Genomic DNA, 20,355 nt, shown 5'->3' with positions numbered 1-20,355 from the left:
GTGTAGATCACAAAGTCATCTCTCTTCTTTCAACCCAGGTTCCTTTTCAAGACAGTCTGTGCGTGAGACCCACACACAGCTGGGGAACTCCGCTCTTTGGAGCAGGCTTGGTCCTTCTCCCAGGAACTTGTGGCACTTTCTCCTTTCTGCCCTCTGTATATTTCTCAAAACTACCAACCAAGACACATTCTACAGTTAATCCTACCCTCCTTACTCTTTTTCCATCTTCAAATAAACACTTGTGCTTTCTACCTGTTTTTTATTTGATTTCTTTTCTCCTTTTTGGCTCTTTTATAATTATTCTTGTGTTTTTGACTCTCTCTCATATCCCCCACCCCTCCGCGACCATTCTTACTCCCCAAATCCTACAGCAGACATGTGATTTCTGCCCCTTTCAGCCCATCCTATCCACCAATGCCATATTACGTTCCTAAGTCACCATTCAGAAACAGTTCAAATTTCTGAGCTTATTGTAAGCCTTTGGCAGTCTGGTCACAGTAGCCTACTTTTCAGTCATATCACTCACCATTTGGACTTTTGATTTCCACCCTTCTCACCCAAACCTGCTCCCTCCACAGTCTTCTCTGGAGCAGCAACTGACATGACCAGACAGCCAGTTACTCAAGTGAAAAAAATCCTAGAAATTTTCCTTGAGTCCTCTCTTGCAGCCCCCACATCTAATCCATCACCAAGCTCCCTGATTCTACTTCCATAACATATGCCTACTTTGTTCATTTCTGTTCACTTGTACCACTGCCTATGCAAACCATCATAATTCAGCTGGACTACTGTTTGGTCTCTCCTGCATCTCCACAATCCAGTTCCCACACAACATCTGAAGAGAGTTTTGTGAAAACATAAATCAAATCACATCACAGCCCCACTTCTGCCTTTATGTCATCTGGCTCATATGAACCTCTTGGACCCAAGCCTTTACCACTTTATCTTCTCCCGCTATGCACCAGCCACACTGGCCTTCCTTATAATCTTCTTACTCACATTTTTACCTGACAGCCTTAGCACTAGCTTTTTTTTTCTGCCTGTGGTGCTTTTCTTCCTAAACTTTGCATGGCCACTTTTGTCTTTCATCTCACAATCTAAATGTCACTAAATTCTTTACCCAATATAAAGTAGCTGCCAGGTCCTGTCATCATACCCTGAATGGAATTTATCTGATATTTCTTTTTATTTTCTATGCTTATCTTGTTCATTGCTGAATTCTCTCATATCTAGAACAGTGCTTGGTTCTCAATGAATATGTGTTTAATGAATGAATGAAAACATCTTTCCCATCTCTGTGCCCTGTCCTCAACACTGGACAATATTCCTAATGGAGAGTAAGAGAACCAACAACCAGAGGTGGGTTCAGTTGGTATGGAGACAGTAAGGCTGAGAAAAAGGGAGAGAGAACAACCTGCCTAGAGGGGAGCATCTTTGTTGAATGATAGTTATGAGACACAATCAACTAGGATCTTCAACATTAGATTCAGAAGGTTTGGCTCAAACATGATTTATAGAGGATTCTTCTTAAACTTAGGGAAACAAAAACTGAGCTCCATGATGTTTGTTTTATCAACTCCATAAACCCAATACCTAGAACAGTATTTGACACACATTGGCAGCTCAATAAATAGTTGAAGGCATAAATGAATGAATGAACATGATCTAACCATTGCTGCTGCTGCTGCTAAGTTGCTTCAGTCGTGTCCGACTCTGTGCGACCCCATAGACGGAAGGCCACCAGGCTCCCCCGTCCCTGGGACTCTCCAGGCAAGAACACTGGAGTGGGTTGCCATTTCCTTCTCCAATGCATGAAAGTGAAAAGTGAAAGTGAAGTCACCCAGTTGTGTCTGACTCTTAGTGACCCCATGGACTGCAGCCTACCAGGCTCCTCCATCCATGGGATTTTCCAGGCAAGAGTACTGGAGTGGGGTGCCATTGCCTTCTCTGGATCTAACCATTAGCACTCTTACTTAGCAATAGTTTGTGACAGCAGTTCCCAACCTTTTTGAAACAGGGACCTGTTTCATGGAAGACAATTTTTCCACAGACTGGGGGTGGGGAGATGGTTTCTGAATGATTCAAGAAAATTACATTTATTGTGTACTTTATTTCTATTATTATTATTATATCAGCTCCACCTCAGATCATCAGGCATTAGATCCTGAAGTGTGGGGACCCCTGGTTTATAAGACCCAAAAGAGATAAGAAAAATGTAGAATAAAATTTCTCAAAACCTGGGCAATGGATTATATTTAAGTGATTTATTAAAATTCAGCTTCCTGTGCCTTTCCTGAGACCTGCTGAATCATCTAAGACTGGGATCAGGAATCTGAATGTTATGAGTTTCATGTGTATTTTTTACACACAAACTAAAGTTTGAGAATTATTGCCTTGAGAAAGGTAAGATGATGAAAGACCTAAAGTAGGATCTATATTTGAGGAAATTAGTGAGAGACAAGTTGCCAGAATTTTGAGAAGTAGGGAGAAGAATCAAAATGGCTGTGCAACCTGGCAGACAGAGAATTACACTGTCATTGGTAAAATATAGGAGACTTGTGCATCATTTTAAAAACATATAAGGTAGTAGATTTTTCACCTTTTGGAAGACAAAGTAAAGGCATATGTGTAAAGGTGAAATGTGAAACTAAACTAAGAAAACTGTGTGTTCCCCAAACCACAGAAGGTAAGAAATAGCAAAGGTATTGCCACTGCATTCCACAGTGTGAGAACGCTAAAGACAAATAAGTCTCGTTTCTTATTGTCAAAACCCTTATTAAAGTCATGTCATTCCTGTTTATTTCACAGTGAAAGCACTGCATATGTCTCAGTAAATAGTTCCTTGTGCAAAAGATCCTTGAAATTAGCTTCCTCCCAGCCATAACACTGGAACACTGCTAGAACTCAAGGAATGCTAGCAATCTAATCAGAGGAAAGATCTGAGGGCAAATATCTCCAGTAAACAGTAACATTTTAGAACGTTATTTGGTTTTCCATATTTCAGGTTTTATGCATAAGTGTAGGTTTCAGAATCTAGAATCTATACTTAGAATCAGATTTTTTTGATGTAAAGATGGGTTGAGGCCAGTGAATGCGACTCATGAGAAGAAATCTTAAAACTTGGGAACTACTTCCAGCATGTTAGCCTCTGTACTTCTGTACTGAGTAACCTGACATTTAAAATCCCCAGTGAGTTGAATACCCAAAAATAAGTTAGCCCTTCCCACCATGATGGACAGTTGTTTAATATTACTTGAAGAATGTTCAAGTTCCTTTTGGCAGGTTCTAATTAATGACTATAATATGAAAGAAGTAAAAGAAGGCAGGTCAGCTGATAAGCAGTATTGGGACATACCTGTAACTGTGCTCAGGAGACTGCTCACTTCACTGCAACCATGTGGAGACTGATTTTCTGAGTCTGTTGCAAAAGTAGAGGAGATTCTATGCAAAAGTATTAGGAGATTTTATGTGAATTGCTCTGCAGATAACACCTCTATGTGTTTTCCTCTAACTAGAATAATAAGTAATGTTGACCTCAACTTTTAAACAATAGCAGAGAAAAAAAAAAACAAAACACTGCTTAAAAGTTTACTCAACAAAATTTGGGACACACATTAGTAAGGTGTGGGGTACAATAACTAATTACTTCATTGTTCCTATCAAGGGAGCTATGAATGTGTCTTGCCAAAAAAAAAAAAGTCATAATCTACGTAAGGCAGCATACCTGAGAGTAACAATTTCTGCCCCTGCCCCACAATCCTAGAAAGATTGTGAAGAGATTATTCTCTTCACCTGGTGAAGAGAATAAATTTAAATATAAGAAGAGCAGAATTTCTTCCGTGGAGTTCTATCCTTCATAGATGACCATTCCTAGGGCATCTTTCATGCAGAAATTCTAGATCAAGAAACTACTGATGAGGGAAATAGTTAAAATCTTTAAAGTGTGCTAAAAATTACTACTCAACAATACCAATTCAAATACTGAAAGAAGGATCTTGGGGTTATTTATGCATTCTGTCAAATATCTGTGTACAACCTTAACTCTGCATGATATAATTATGTTTCAATATCAATTATCAGAATCTTACTTGACTTGATCCTACAGTAAGAAGGAAGTAAAATAATTCCTTGAAGATCCTCAGATCTAAACCACTAATTGGCTCAGGCTTAAACCACTAATCAGCATATAGCCCATGGCCTCTTTTGCTTGGTCCCCTCAGTACCTGAGCTACCTCGAGGATGTCCAGTGCAGAAGCAGTGGAGGAGGAAAGAAGTGATCCTTATCCAGAGGCTCAGAACACTGGACATAAAGCCAAGTCAAAGGTTTCAAAAGACAGGGAGCTTTTTTCTGTGTCCTTGGCTTGTTGTGAAATGGCTGACTTTAAATATGAAGATTCTCTCCCTTCATCTTAATACTGCATACTTCTATCATTTTTATCACTTTCTCCCACATGGATAAAGATCTAGTCATATACTAGAAGGAAGAAATGTTTTCTTTCTGAAGAGAGATATGTTTTCTATGTGTTAAGGACAACTGAACACAGAAGGCACAAATTAGATTTATTTAGAGGTCTGTCTAGTCAAAGCTATGGCTTTTCCAGTAGTCATGTATGGATGTGAAAGTTGGACTATAAAGAAAGCTGAGCACCCAAGAATTGATGCTTTTGAACCGTGGTATTGGAAAAGAATCTTGAGAGTCCCTTGGACTGCAAGGAGATCCAACCAGTCCATCCTAAAGGAAATCAGTCCTGAATATTCATTGGAAGGACTGATGCTGAAGCTGAAACTCCAATACTTTGGCCACCTGATGCAAAGAGCTGCTTTGAAAAGAACCTGATGCTGGGAAAGATTGAAGGCAAGAGGAGAAGGGGATGACAGAGGATGAGATGGTTGGATGGCATCACCGACTCAATGGGCTTGAGTGTGAGTAAACTCCGGGAGTTGGTGATGGACAGGGAGGCCTGGCATGCTGCAGTCCCTGGGGTCGCAAAGAGTTGGACACGACTGAGTGACTGAACTGAACTGAATTTTGCCCATCTCTGGTCCTTCTTTCAACAACAGCTAGTCAAATATGTTTAGAAAGGAAAAATTAAAATAAAATTTCATTCATTATATTCAACAACTACAAAATGCATTTAAAATTTTCTTTGTCATAAGATTATAATGTTTTTCTGTAAGGCATTAAAAAGACTTAGCACCAGAGACATAAATATAAAGAAATAAGTTACTTTCGATAATTTAGTTTTAAAAAAATTAGCTCTGGGCCATTTCTCAAAGTCAGTCTTCTGGGTTAGGAAAATGGAAAGTAATTTAGAGAAGCATAATACCTTTTACTAAATATTTCAAAGCCAGGACATCCATCTATATTATAAGTGAGTAGAGAAAAAAATTATTTAGCAGCAGTTCAGACACTGCCCAGCTATGAATAACCAACTTGCAAACATCAACTCTTGAGTAAAGGGATGTACACTTTCCTCTCCCCACAACAAAGCTCAACTGATGCTGCTTCTGAGAACTTTCCAACTTACATTTTCCTCTGTCCATTCCCTTCTTTACTTCAAGAAGACTGTGCACAAACCACACACAGCAGGTTAGCTGGCTTTTCTGAGATGGAGAGGGACTCAGCTTCCTTCCATTTATTGAGACTCCCCATATGTTAAAAATTTTAAATGTGTTAAAATGAGGTTACAAAATTTGTAGCATATTTTAAAAGTTCAGTCTTGGAAATGAGTCTCAGTGACAGTGTGGATAACCTCATTAGGAGACAACATCAAGCATCTGAATTTGAGGCCCTCATGAAGATGAGAACAGACTAATGGCTCCCCAAACTCTCTTTATAAATAGCCCCGCTATTTCTGCCCAGCACTCACTCTGGCAGTTTCTAGCAGGTTTCCCTGCCACCAGTATTTCAGACTTCCAATCTATCCTCCACAATGCTTCCAGAATGATCTTTCTAAAATGCCCATTTGATCATATTATTCCCCTGTTTGACCCTCCTCAGATTTCCAGTCATCCGTAGAATAAGGCAGGCCACTTCACACGGGGACCACAGCCCTACCTGGCTGACGCCTTCACTTATGTCTCCTGGCAATCCTCCTCTCCCTCTAAGCCTCCTACTCTGCGCACTCTCATTTGTTCACACAGTTCCCAGAATCTGGATTGTTCTTACTCTCTCCCTCTGCCTGTAAAGTACCTGCTCAGCATTCACCACAAGCCTTTGAGGACCCCTTTAGGAGGCTCTGGCCATCTTTTTCTTTTTTGACCCCACGTAGCCTGGTGACTTTTTCACAGTCTTTATCACAAATGTTGGGCTTAATAGTTTGATTCACCTTACTAAGCTTGAAGTTTCTTGTGAGCCAGGACTGTGTTTGATCCATTTTTTTTTTTTTTTAATCATCAGTACCTGGAACACAGAGAGTATTAGATTACCTCATATTGCAATATTTTCATCTCTGCTGTTGCTCTTCAGTTTACTTGATTTTTCTTCACATTTGTTTCTTTTCCTCTTTTCACTATTCTCTTTTTGAATTTTAAAAAGCACTTTCATCATAGCTGATAAGAGTTAAACCAGTGTTATTCAAAGACTTTTTATCATGGATAAGCAGAATTATGTTTTGGAGGGGAATTATACATAATTTTTAAAAAGCCATCAGCTTCTAAATTTCTTGAGAATATAAGCCTCTCCATGACAATTTCCATACCTCTCTTCTCTCATACTTAAATCTGTTTCTCTCCAAGCACTGAGAGACAAGAAAATTTTAAGGTTTTATTCAATTTTATTATTTCTATCTTTGGTTTTATTGCTGCAGTATTTTTTTTCTGCTACTTGTTCATTTCAAATGTATAATGTTTCTGCTATGTTGTAGATTAAGTGACTTTCATGGGCTGGCCTGCCAACCCCTGTACCATCCATAATAGTTTTTTTCTGTGGGGAAATATATTTTAAGTTGCAACCAATATGCCTCAAAATTCTTTTAGAATTCAGCATATTTGTAGGTTGTGGATTTCCACTAAGATTCTCCAGTGAAATTAGAAAACTTGTATTAATTTGTTATTCATGCAGCAAGTATTATTAACATTTAATCAATGCGTTGATGAATTTCAGGATGAGCTTCAAGTTCTGAGGATAGGGAGTGAGATGAATTAGGTGCCTGACTTCAGGGTGTTTGCAATCTACACATAAATTTTCCTAAAAGTCAGCCTGCCTCTTTAGTATTTGTCGTCCCTCATGCAAACATATAAATTCTATTTATGATCTTAATGACATAAAAATAGTTATTATGAGAACTACAGTAACTTTTATCCTTCTGAGAAACACTTCATGGATATAAGAAATATTTTGTCATGTTAGTTTCCTTAAATACTCATTTGAGATCATAATCATCCAAGAATGGTTTTTGTTCACTTTTGTTTTCTGGCTGCACCGTACGGCAGGTAGGATCTTAGTTCCCCAGCCATGGATCTAACCATGCTCCCTGCAGCAAAAACAGAGAGTCTTAACCAATAGACCTCCAGGACAGTCCCAAATGTCTTCTTTTTTAATGAGCTTCCCTCCATCTCAAAGAGATTTGTAATATTTTGTTATTTCATAATAACTACATTGATCCTTGAATACTCTTCTGGAAGCATTCCTCAAACGATATACTTATTTTTGTAGCCCTCTTTTTCTTTGGTCTAGACAGATGGATCCATCCACTATTTAAGGCTCTCATTTATTGTCCTCTACCAAGAGAAAAAAGATAATGGGTCTGGAGATGTAAGGTCTTTAACGATGTACAATCTTGAGCATTTAATATGTGAATTAGTGGTCTTAAATGGTTATCCTTTAATCAGATCAGAATTATTCTTGGAAACTAATGGATGTAATCTGTAAAATAAAATTTGTTCATTAGTGATAGGAAGGTTTCTAAGGGTCTTTTAACATGAAATAAATAAATCAGTAGATCAACAGATGATAGGTACATTTCATAATAATCACTCTGAAAGAGCCATTTCAAGTAATAATTACCTACTCAGGAATGATGAGGAATTTCTAATGGTTATAACTATCAGGTTCACTTACCACATGGCAAGCTTAAAATGGAAACATTCTTTAATGGGAAAATAACGTCTTAATTTACTCTCTTAAAATTTTTAAAATAAATTAATAAGTGCAATGTTTTCATGTCTACAGTTTTACTTATTATTTTCCTAAGGATAATAGTTTTTAATTTATCCTCCCAAGAATTAAAATATTATAATATTAATACATTACAAATAATTATAAAATATAAATTAAACTACTGGAAAAACAGTATACTCTTTTTCTGTTTCCACAGAAGCCTTCCTTCTACAAGACATACCTTACATTTCCTGATAAAAGTTTTTATTTAACCTTTTCAATTTTTGGTATCCTTTTCCCCAAAATCTTGAGTTTAAATCAGTTTATATTTTGTGGCTTGTCTAACTGAGGAGACCTCCTACTCTGAAATGCGTCACACTACCCAGAAAAAAAAATAGTTTTTTGGTGCCAGTCTGGAAGGAACAAAGAGATCAGCTCCTACTATTTAGATGGTGATTGCAGCCATGAAATTAAAAGACGCTTACTCCTTGGAAGGAAAGTTATGACCAAACTAGATAGCATATTCAAAAGCAGATATATTGCTTTGCCAACAGAGGTCCATCTAGTCAAGGCTACGGTTTTTCCAGTGGTCGTGTATGGATGTGAAAGTTGGACTGTGAAGAAAGCTGAGTACCGAAGAATTGATGCTTTTGAACTGTGGTGTTGGAGAAGACTCGTGAGACTACCTTGAACTGCAAGAAGATCCAACCAGTCCATTCTGAAGGAGATCAGCCCTGGGTGTTCTTTGGAAGGACTGATGCTAAAGCTGAAACTCCAATACTCTGGCCACCTCATGCGAAGAGTTGACTCATTGGAAAAGACTCTGATGCTGGGAGGGACTGGGGACAGGAGGAGAAGGGGATGACAGAGGATGAGATGGCTGGAGAGCATTACCAACTCGATGGACATGAGTTTGGGTGAACTCCAGGAGTTGGTGATGGACAGGGAGGCCTGGCGTGCTGCAATTCATGGGGTCGCAGAGTCAGACATGACTGAGCAACTGAATTGAACTGAAAGAGAAGGAAATTGGCACCATCTTTCTTGCCAGTTAATTCATTTGTTACCTATTCATTCAATCCAATATTTACTAAGTATCTATTTTAGACAGGCACTACTAGCTTGGGAACTAGCCAGGGAATGTCAACACACACAGTGTTGTGTGTTGACAAAACACCAGAAGTTTATGTGTGGCTCTCTAGCTTAGGGAAAGCACTAGACCTTCACAATACTGTTACAATTAAGTAATTTTTGTCCACTTAATAGATTCTACTCTTCCTAAGATTTCATGGTTTCTCTTACCAGGGAACTTCTGAATTATATGTCTGTCAAAGATAAGAACTGATTTCAGAAACTCCTTGGAAAGCTTCTATAAATAACCCCTCATATGGTTTTTAGAGCATCTACTGTTACCCTATCATTTTTATTGGAAAAAATGCATAGATCCTCAGCAATCATTGGTTGAATGTTAATGATTTTTACTGTTCTCAGATAATAGTTTCAAGCATGTACCTATGCTTAAGGCATCTATTGAATGAATCTAGCAACATCCCCTATACATCTCTTACACAACTAACTCAACCAGACTTGTTTGAAACCAGGTTTCTCGGTGTGGGTGCCGTGGAACCTGAAAGATACTAATCATAAGAAGAGTTAATCTACCTCATGAATCAATCAGAAGCCTGAACTCAGAGTCTTGCCCTTTGTGTTAGACTTCCTCCTCCTGCACCACCTCTATCCCTTGAATTTCCTGTCAGGAAGAACTTTGAACCTTCTCTCAGTGGTGTGGCGCCTCCCTGCCTGTCCAGTAACAGATTCATCTTTAATATTTTTCAGCTTTGGTCTTTATATGTTGATTTTGACATATAAAAGATATACAATGTGTATTTTTCTAATCTAAAAATTATAATGTTTACCACATGTGAGACACTTTTCTTAGAACCTTGCAAGTCTGAACTCATTTAAGTAGCAATTTGTAGTTTTTCTAAAGTGAGGACTGGAATCACAGATACTTTTAAGATGCATCATTTAAATCAGTGAATGAGCCTGCCTGATTGCCCAGTATTTCTGTCTTACCATCTAGCACCTCATTACTGTTCAGCCTTGTTTTTCACTTGTTTTTAACAGTAACTGTCATGAAGAGTTATGAAGAAAATGACTCAAAAAAAGAAGGCCAAATGCTAACTAAGGCTGTTGACAGAAATAAAAAGGAAGGAAGTAATTTGGGAAAATAATGTTTCTGGATCAGACATGTAACATGAAAGAATTCACAAAACCCTCTACACAGAACAAAAGAAAACCATTTTAGAGAGAAACCATTTCATCTCCCAGCCAATACAGTAGCTGCATACCATGGAGAAGAAAGGTCAATGAAAGTTGAATTCATTTCCTTGGTGTTAGGAGGCTATGTACCAGAAAGAACTATCAGTGCAAAAGTAACTAGGGAGTAAGTCAGAAGTCAGAATAAAGTCAGAACAAATATTCCCACAATATATAACATTGAGGATTCACAAAGGTCTCCAAATGTCGTTGTAAAAGTCATGAGTCTACTACACAGTTTAGGATGATTGCCTATGACATGGTTTTTGTTATTCACTGTGAACTTTTGAATTTTTATTTTATATTGGACTATCATTGATTAATAAAGCTGTGTTAGTTTCAGGTGTACTGCAAAGGTGATTCAGTTATACATATAAATGTATCTAATCTTTTTCAAGTTCTTTTCCCATTTAGGTTACTACAGAGTATTGAGCAGAGCTCCCTGTGCTACAAAGTAGTTCTTTGTTGTTGTCAATTCCAAATTCCCAATTTATACCTCCCCCCATACCTTTTCCCTTTGGTAACTGTAAGTTTGCCTTTGAAGTCTGTGAGTCTGTTTCTGTTTTATAAGTAAATTCATTTGTATCATTTTTAAAAATTCTGCATATAGGTATTATCAAGTGATATTTGTCTTTCTCTGACTTACTTTACTTAGTATAATAATCTCTAGATCCATCCATGTTGTTACAAATGGCATTATTTCCTTCTTGTAATGGCGCAGTAATATTCCATTGCATTTATATACCATATTCTTTTATTCTTTTTTATTTGAGTATATTAAAAGCAGTATTTATTGCTTTATACTGCTGTGTCAGTTACTGCTATACAGCAAAGTGAATCAGCCATGCATATAACATATATTCCCTCTTTTTTGGATTTCATTCCTATTTAGATCACCACAGAGCACTGAGTAGAGTTCCCTGTGCTAGACGGTAGGTTCACATTACTTATGTATTTATATATAGTGTGTTCAACTCAGTTCAGTTGCTCAGTCATGTCCGACTCTTTTCGACCCCATGAATTACAGCATGCCAGGCCTCCCTGTCCATCACAACTCCCAGAGTTCACTCAAACTCACGTCCATCGAGTCGGTGATGCCATCCAGCCATCTCATCCTCTGTCGTCCCCTTCTCCTCCTGCCCCTAATCCCTCCCAGCATCAGAGTCTTTTCCAATGAGCCAACCCTTCGCATGAAGTGGCCAAAGTATTGGAGTTTCAGCTTAAGCATCATTCCTTCCAAAGAACACCCAGGACTGATCTCCTTTAGAATGGACTGGTTGGATCTCCTTGCAGTTCAAGGGAGTCTCAAGAGTCTTCTCCAACACCACAGTTCAAAAACATCAATTCTTCGGCGCTCAGATTTCTTCACAGTTATTTGTATATAATATATATTGGAAGATATATATCTCCCAATTCATCTCACCCCTCCTTCCACCTTGTCATCTGTTCTCTATGTCTGTGTGTCTATTTCTGCCTTGCAAATAAGATCATCTATACCATTTTTCTAGATTCCACATATATCTGATAATGTGAATATTTCTGATTTCATTCTGCATGGCAGTCTCTAGGTCCATCTACACCATTGCAAATGACACAATTTCATTCCTTTCATAGCTAATACTCCATTGTATGTATGTACTATATGTCTTTTATTCATTCCTCTGTTGATGGACAGTTAGGTTGCTTCCGTATCCCAGCTATTGGAAACAGTGCTGCAGTGAACGTTGAGGTGCATGTATCTTTCTGACGGTTTTCTCTGGTATATGCTCAGGAGTGGGATTGGTGGGTCGTGTGATATCTGTTTTCAGTTTTTCAAGGAACCTCCATATTCCTGTCCATAGTAGATGTATCAATTTACATTCCCATCAACAGTGTAAGAGAGTTCCCTTTTCTCCACACATTTTTCAGCATTTATTTCTCATGGATTTTTTTATGATAACCATGGCTCCCCAGGTGGCAATACTGGTAAAGAACAGCCTGCCAATGCAGGAGACATAAGAGATGCAGGTTTGGTCTCTGGGTCGGGAAGATAACCTGGAGGAGGGCATGTCAACCCACTCTGGTATTCTTACCTGGAGAATTCCATGGACAGAGGAGCCTGATGGGCCCCAATCCATAGGGTTGCACAGAGTCAGACATGACTAAAGTCAGACATGAGGACATGACTTAGCATTCTGACCAGTGTGAGGTGATACCTCATTGTAGTTTTTATTTGTATTTCTCTAATAATTAGTGAAGTAAGCATCTTTTCATGTGTCTCATAGCCATATGTATGTCTTCTTTGGAGAAATATCTATTTAGGTCTTCTGCCAACTTTTTGATTGGGTTGTTTTTTGATTTTGAGCTGCATGAGCTGTTTTTATAATTTGTCTGCATATATAATTTATATATATTTTTATATATGTTTATAATTTATATACACATTTATCCATTCATCCATTGATGAATATTTGGGTTGCTTTCACCTTTTGATTATTATGCATAGTACTGCTATGAATACTGGTGTACAAGTAGCTGTCTCCGCCTTCAATTCTTTAGTGTATACGCCCATAAGTGGAGTTGCTAGATCAATGGTAATTGTACCTTTAACTCTTTGAGGAAACTCCATACTTCAACAGAAATATTTTCATAGAACTAATGCAGTTGGTATAATGGTAGTAAAGCTTAATTTTAAATAATACATGCCCCCACTATTGATTTTAGTAAACTAATTAAAAATTGCATCCACCCTTTAATAGTCCTTATTTGCTGGTGCAGATATCTTGCAAACTTCTATTCTTTCTAGACCAGGATGTCTATGGCCATGAGTGTTCTCTGTCTCTCTGTGAGCTGTCCAGTGATTTTCCCTGGTGATTCATAGCTTCTTGTTCTTAATTATTAACTCTTGGTTTGATAGCAGAAACTTAAAAGCTGAAGAATTATCTACGGTGAAACACGTTCATCAGAATTTGGGTTCATATTTTCTTTTGCCTGTAGTTCTTGCTTATTTTCTTATACAAGTCAGAAATAAATTACAGTTATGATCATGGTCTATTAACTTTTGATAGTTTATTTTACAATGTTTTCTGTCCACATTTGTAAGGAAATAACTTACTTAAATGATTGGGGATCTTTTTTCCTCCTTTGATTGCAGCCCCGTCAGTGGTAGTTTCAGTGGGTTTGTTGAGTGTCTTAATGTCAGAATATAGCTGTTACCCATCACAAAGACTTTTAAGAAGCCTTTTAGGTCAAAAGCTCAAATATTCAAATATCCACTAAAGTTAATACATTTATGAAAATAGTTTTTTTATCTCAAAGTTTGTATAAGAATCAAGTGTCAGACAAGCTGTTTTGTGTCTCTTGTTAACAGCAAAACTGTAGTTTAATTAAAAATGTCATTGATGAATTATGCAGGAAAAGAAAGGAATTAAAATAAAATTCGTGAAACATTTTCCCTAACCTATTTCATTTATGCATTACACTGCTGGCCCTGTAATGAACCAGATTTCTGTAATAATATTTACTTCACCCTGAAAATATCTGTAGCATCACATGTTGTGATAGTATAATCAAATTATATGTAATATTTTTATTCTGGGGCTGTGATGTATATTGCTCTAAATTTGAAATCTGCTTACCTTTCTTTGCTTCAGAGTCTTAAATCAATTCAGATCTATAAGTGTGTAGCTTCACTTATTCTGAACCAAATATAATTTCCTTTTCAGGGTTGTAGTGTCTTTAAGAGGCTCATTAATAAAATCCAAATGAGGTATCTTGGACTTAGGAGAATACTCATGTCATTTTTATGAGTTAAGTACAAATAGTTATATACATATAAGATTTCCTATCAAACACACAATAGCAAAATGTTCCTGACAAAGTCAGAACATTCTAAAATAGCTGAAAACTTTTCTAATGCCTTTGAAAAACACCAAAGCAATTATGCTGGTATCTTTTGAACCAAAAATTCTATTTTCTCATTGTGACTGAGTTTAGCTGACATACCTTTAAAACAAAGTGGAACTCCTCACTGGATTTGTAGCCCAGGTGGCCTTATGACTTTAACTTTGAGGCACAAATACCCTACTTCTAGAACTGTGTAAATACACAAATAACCATTCCATGCCAATTTACAAAATGAAAGGACTATTTGAAGAAATATATAGGTAAATTAATAGGAATCCATGACTGAAGAATTGATGCTTTTGAACTGTGGTGTTAGAGAAGACTCTTGAGAGTCCCTTGGACTGCAAGGAGATCCAACCAGTCCATTCTGAAGATCAGCCCTGGGATTTCTTTGGAAGGAATGATGCTAAAGCTGAAATTCCAGTACTTTGGCCACCTCATGTGAAGAGTTGAATCATTGGAAAAGACTCTGATGCTGGGAGGGATTGGGGGCAGGAAGAGAAGGGGACGACAGAGGATGAGATGGCTGCATGGCATCACTGACTCAATGGACGTGAGTTTGAGTGAACTCTGGGAGTTGTGATGGACAGGGAGGCCTGGCGTGCTGCGATTCATGGGGTCGCAAAGAGTCAGACATGACTGAGCGACTGAACTGAACTGAATGGCTAAAACTAAATATGGACAGATAATCATTGTATTTAATAAGAGCGCAATGTAAACCCAACAACAATAAAATTTTACCTATTAGTTGGCATCAAATGTAGGATCAGTGATCTGGAAGCATAAGAAAGGCATCAAAATTTTGGAGGCTGTTAAAATCGTAAAAGGTCAAAATGCTTTTTCTAAATTTAGCAACAAATCCATCCTCCAACTCGGCTCATACATGGCCTTATGCCAACAGCTTACAGTTTATTACTGGGATCTGTAATACTGATAGAAATAATCACAGAATCGTTGATCTGCAAAGAAACTCAAGAAATTATCTGTTCTGCTCCCCAAACAGGAAGACACCTAACCCATTTAAGACAAAGTATCAACCTGCTAGTTTTAGAGTTCTTCAGGAGAATTGCTGCTGCAGTTCTTTCTGTTCAAAGGTGATCTAACACATTTATCTGTTTTGCTTTGTGGCCCCTGAGTTCACAACATAAACTACAATTACGTTTAATTAAACCAGCTTAAAAGTTTTGCTTTGTGCAATTTCTCTTTATCTAATCCTCAAAACTGCTGAGCTGATTTTAATATTAAAAAAAAAAAAAACTTATTCCTAGGCTGTAACCCTGCATGACGAATTCCAGCCCAGAGCAACATTTTATGATCCAGTGTCAAGTTCTTGAAAAATGAAAACTGAGAGGAAAGAGAGGTTTAACTATAACATGGATACACTTTGGACTGGATGTTAGCCACTTGAATAAGGTGTATGTGTTTAATCATAAAAAACTTACTGTATTTTCCTTTTCTGGTTTGAGCATGTAAAACCTGTTATTTTCATAATCAGGACCAAATGTATTTTGTACTCTGAAATTGAACCAGAACTCAAAAGGGGGATGAACGAACATTACCCATGCAAGGAATAGGTTTGAGACAAGGTTTAATTGAAAAGGAAAATCCCACCACCTATTCACTTTTAAAGCGTGAGTTGCATTCAACACACAAATCCTTCATTATTCATACATGGAAATATGTGCTTAATGATTAAGTCTCTAAGGATTTGCTTGATAGAATAATCTAAATTTCTTCTTTTAAAAAGAGGCAAATGAAATGTAGTTTTTAATTCTTTAAAGGACAAGTCACAAAGCATGTAAAAATATAACACAGGCTCTTAGTTTTTAAAAGTGTATCTATAATTTGCCTATCCATTGGTTTGTTCATCTGGATATCAGTAACATACAGACTTGATCTAATAATAGCTAATTATGCAGTTGTTTATCAGCTCATTTGAAACATTTTGAGATTCAGTCTAGCTCAGCAAATTACTGTGCTTAAGGCAGTTCTATATTCTAGAAAATTATAATATCCCCAGAGGCAAAGAATTAATAAAAATCCTCTTTTGTAAAAGATTATCATTGCAGAGCAAATGGAGCAGATCTTCTCTATCCTACTGCATTTAATATTCTCATTTTTCCCTGAAACTTTGATGGAGAGGCAATGAGAATATCTCTGTTTTATTAACTTATTAAGAGGCACATTTATAGAACTCATGCACCATATTGATTTCTAAAGCCACAGTGCTGCTAAGAGCCAATAATCACAGAAGAGCAGAATGATTCAGTTTATCCCAGAATGTTTCTGAAACTTGGTAGAGCCCAAATTTTCACCCAATTCAGAAAGCCTGGTTATTTAACGTCAGTATAGTCCATGGGGTTGCAAAGAGTCGGACACGACTGAGCAACTGAACTGAAGCCTCAATTTATTCATGTATAAAATAGAGGTAATAAGAAAAGACAACCTCTGAATGTTATGACAAATAAATGAGACAATGCATGCAATGCACCTAATACAATGCCTGTGGTAAATAATGTTAGTTTTGGTTATTATTATGATGAGTATTATCATTATCTCTTATGGTTTAGGAATCAAAGATATATGCATTTAATTAGCCATTTGCCTAATATTTATATTTTTCTAATAGAAATATCTTCATATCAGCTCGAAGTTTAACATGAACTTTCTGCTCCAGCACTTTGTGACCCAGAACTGCCTCAACAAGCTAACATCAACCCAGCCAGAATAGGTGAGCTACTATTACACAAGATAAATTATCTAGGCTGTAGTTGAGAATCATTCCAACTTCATAGCAGCTGGGCTTGATAATGTAGTATTTTAAAAAGCACTTGATGCTGCCTCTATTGAACTATCCCAAAGAGTTTTGAACTTTTTGATCATGACTCAGATTTTTTTGTAGATTTTGCCACCTTCATTTCCTCCATATGGGATCATTATATCATATTTTAAGAAGAAAAAAATCTTTAAAAAGAACTATTCAGTTACCTTAGCTAGAACATATGAGACTCTTTGCTTTACAGCATTATTTGCACAAAATACATGTACTGCCTTTTCATCTATTTTGTCAACCAGGACTACTTTTGGACTACCAGTAAAATTCAGTGTGCCATCTTTAGTTTATAAATATGGTTGAAGCCAACATATATATGTGTGTGTGTGTGTGTGTGTGTGTGTATATATTTTTAAACAACCTACATCTCCATTTGTATACTTCAAGAACTAAGTTAATAAGTGTTCCCTTAAAACCAGAAATCAACCCTAAAGGTAAACTTTGGAACTGATGATGACCCAGTTTCCCAATTCCTGGCTTCCAGATGTCTCTGCTTCTCTTTGTCAAGAAAACAACTCCTGATGCAGGGCATTTCAACTTGGTGGAAATGGACACATTACTGATTTTTTTTTTTGCCCTAATATGTGAAAAGCAGACTATCCAAACATCAGGAATGAACTGCAGGCATTAGCTGCTCTTCTCATTGTTAAGTTGCTAAGTTGTGTCTAGCCCTTTGCAGCCCCAGCACTCCAGGCTTCCCTGTCCTCCGCTATCTCCCAGAGTTTGCTCAAGTTCATGTCCATTGAGTCGGTGATGCCATCTAACCATCTTATCCTTTGTTACCCCCTTCTGCTTATGCCTTCAATGTTTCCCAGCATCAGGGTCTTTTCCAATGAGTTGACTCTTTGCATCAGGTGGCCAAAGCATTGAAGCGTCAGTTTTAGCATCAGTCCTTCCAGTAAACATTCAGGGTTGATTTCCTTTAGGATTGACTGGTTGGATCTCCTTGCTGTCCAAGGGACTCTCAAGAGTCTTCTCTAGCAACACAATTTGAAGGCATCAATTCTTTGGTGCATAGCCTTTTTCATGGTCCAACTCTCACATCTGTACATGACTACTAGAAAAACCACAGCTGTAACTAAACAGACCTTTGTTAGCAAAGTGATGTTTCTGTTTTTTAATACACTGTCTAGGTTTGTCATAGCTGCTCTTCACTTCACTCTGTACCTAGTGTTTGACTTCTTATTTTAAAGTGAAAGTGTTAGTTGTTCAGTCGTGTCTGACTCTTTGCAACCCTATGGACTGTAGCCTCTGTCCGTGAAATTCTCCAGGCAAGAATACTGGAGTGGGTTGCCATCCCTTTTCCAGGGGATCTTCCCAACCCTGGGATTGAACCTGGGTTTCCTGAATGGTAGGCAGATTCTTTACTGTCTGAGCCAATATCCTCGCATAATGGCATTTAGGGTGTGGTTGTAAGTAAAATATTTACACTGAAAGAATATGTATGTGTTAGAAAACAAAATTCAACCCAGTAAATTTGAAGATACAATTGGCTTTATTCAAAGATTCATGAATCAGGCAGCCTCCCATCTAAGCAATTTTTATTAAATTTTAAAAACACCTAGTAATAGCCTCTTTTCCTTAATTATTCCTCAAATTTTCCTAAGGAAGATAGAATCCATTACACGGGCTACATATGTAGAAAAGAAAAAACGAGACCAAACAAATTAAAAATCCATGTAGGGTGCACCCCATGTTCACTGCAGCCCGATTCACATAGCCAGAATGTGGAAGCAACCTAAATATCCATTGACAGTGGAACGGATAAAGGAGATGTGGTGCATATACATATAATGGAATACTATTCAGCTATTAAAAAGAACAAATAATGCAATTTGCAGCAACATGAATGGACCTAGGGATTGTCATACTGAGTGAAGTCAGACAAAGAAAGACATATATGATATCACTTATATGTGGAATCTTAAAAAAATAGTACAAATTAAGTTATTCATAAAACAGAGTCACAGATGTAGAAAACAAACATGGTTACCAGGGGAGAAAGAAGGTGGGAGGGATAAATCAGGAGATTGGAATTGTCATATACACACTACTCTATATAAACTAGATAACTATATATAAAACAGATAAATAAGGACCTACTGTAGAGCACAAGGAACTCTACTCATTATCCTGTACTGACCTATATGGGAAAAGAATCTAAAAATGAGCAGATATATATATATATATATATAACAGATTCACTTTGCTGTACACCTGAAACTAACACAACATTGTAAACCAACGATACCCCAATAAAAATTATAAAATAAAGCTAACTTAAAAAAGATTGGATATATGTATATGTATAACTCATTCACTTTGCTATACATCTTAAACTTACACAACATTGTAAATCAACTATACTTAGCAAAAGATTTTTAAAAGAAAAAAATCCATGCAGGGTACAGAAGCTAACAGCTTTAAAAGAAGTGAAGACTTTCTAGAAAGCAGTGACTCTGGAGTGCATGTTTACTCTGTAGACTAATGAGACTTGGGCATTCTGAAGGAGAATGTTTTGAGCCCTTTCCATTACTAGAAACTGTTAAAATGGGTTATTGTCACTCTGCTTAATATAGTGGTGGTTTAGGAAAAAGCTAGCCTGGAGAGGGCAAAGTGTCTTTCACCAGAGGCTTCCAGAATCCCAATCAAACCCTTTAGCATGGGGTCATGAAAGCACCACCTTTTCATCACTACCATCACAGCTGTGGTTGTGTTGCTGTTATTGTTTAATCTCTCTGTGTTCAGCCTGCAATAATCACCATAATTCACCCTAATGTTATGTGATTAGCAGTCTCAGTTGTGGTGAAAATTAAACACCACTCACATAGCACTTGTGACCTTTCACCCCTCGTGGAATGGGTCAGGGCTGCAATGGCTGAGAGACAAAATGCAGAAACTCACATGGTGCTGCCTGCACTCTCTCACGCTGGGGAATCAATGGAAATTTCATCTTCCAACCATATGTGTTGATCCCTCAGCAGCCATACTATGAAAGTTCAATTCTTCCACTTAATTTATTCTTATCCTGTGAAGATTGCAAAAGAATTTTGTAAAGTATTGCTGCAGTGCCTTAATACAGAGGCAAAGTGTCATTTTTAATAGCCAGAAATTCAATTTCATTCACACCATCATCTACAGATTAACTGAATATTGGACGTATTAAGAAGTTTGGCAAATTAGAAGCTTCTTGGTCTTACGCTGAAGCCAGTACAGACAA

General features: G+C 37.3%; 1 long non-coding RNA gene across 4 annotated transcripts in view; it reads right to left on the bottom strand.

Annotated features, from left to right (window-relative positions):
* The window catches only part of LOC133256021 (uncharacterized), a 140,486-nt gene that overhangs the window by 8,163 nt on the left and 111,968 nt on the right, over positions 1-20,355 (bottom strand). For 2 of the 4 annotated variants that reach the window (XR_009739079.1, XR_009739080.1), the window contains one exon: positions 20,040-20,163. The exons of the other annotated variants lie outside the window; for them this stretch is intronic. This is a non-coding gene — a long non-coding RNA (uncharacterized LOC133256021). The remainder of the gene's footprint in view (positions 1-20,039; positions 20,164-20,355) is intronic. 4 annotated transcript variants of the gene reach the window in all.

The sequence above is a fragment of the Bos javanicus genome, chromosome 10 (genome assembly GCF_032452875.1).
Source record: "Bos javanicus breed banteng chromosome 10, ARS-OSU_banteng_1.0, whole genome shotgun sequence".
NCBI lineage: Eukaryota > Metazoa > Chordata > Mammalia > Artiodactyla > Bovidae > Bos > Bos javanicus.
This window is presented reverse-complemented; position numbering and strand designations above follow the sequence as displayed.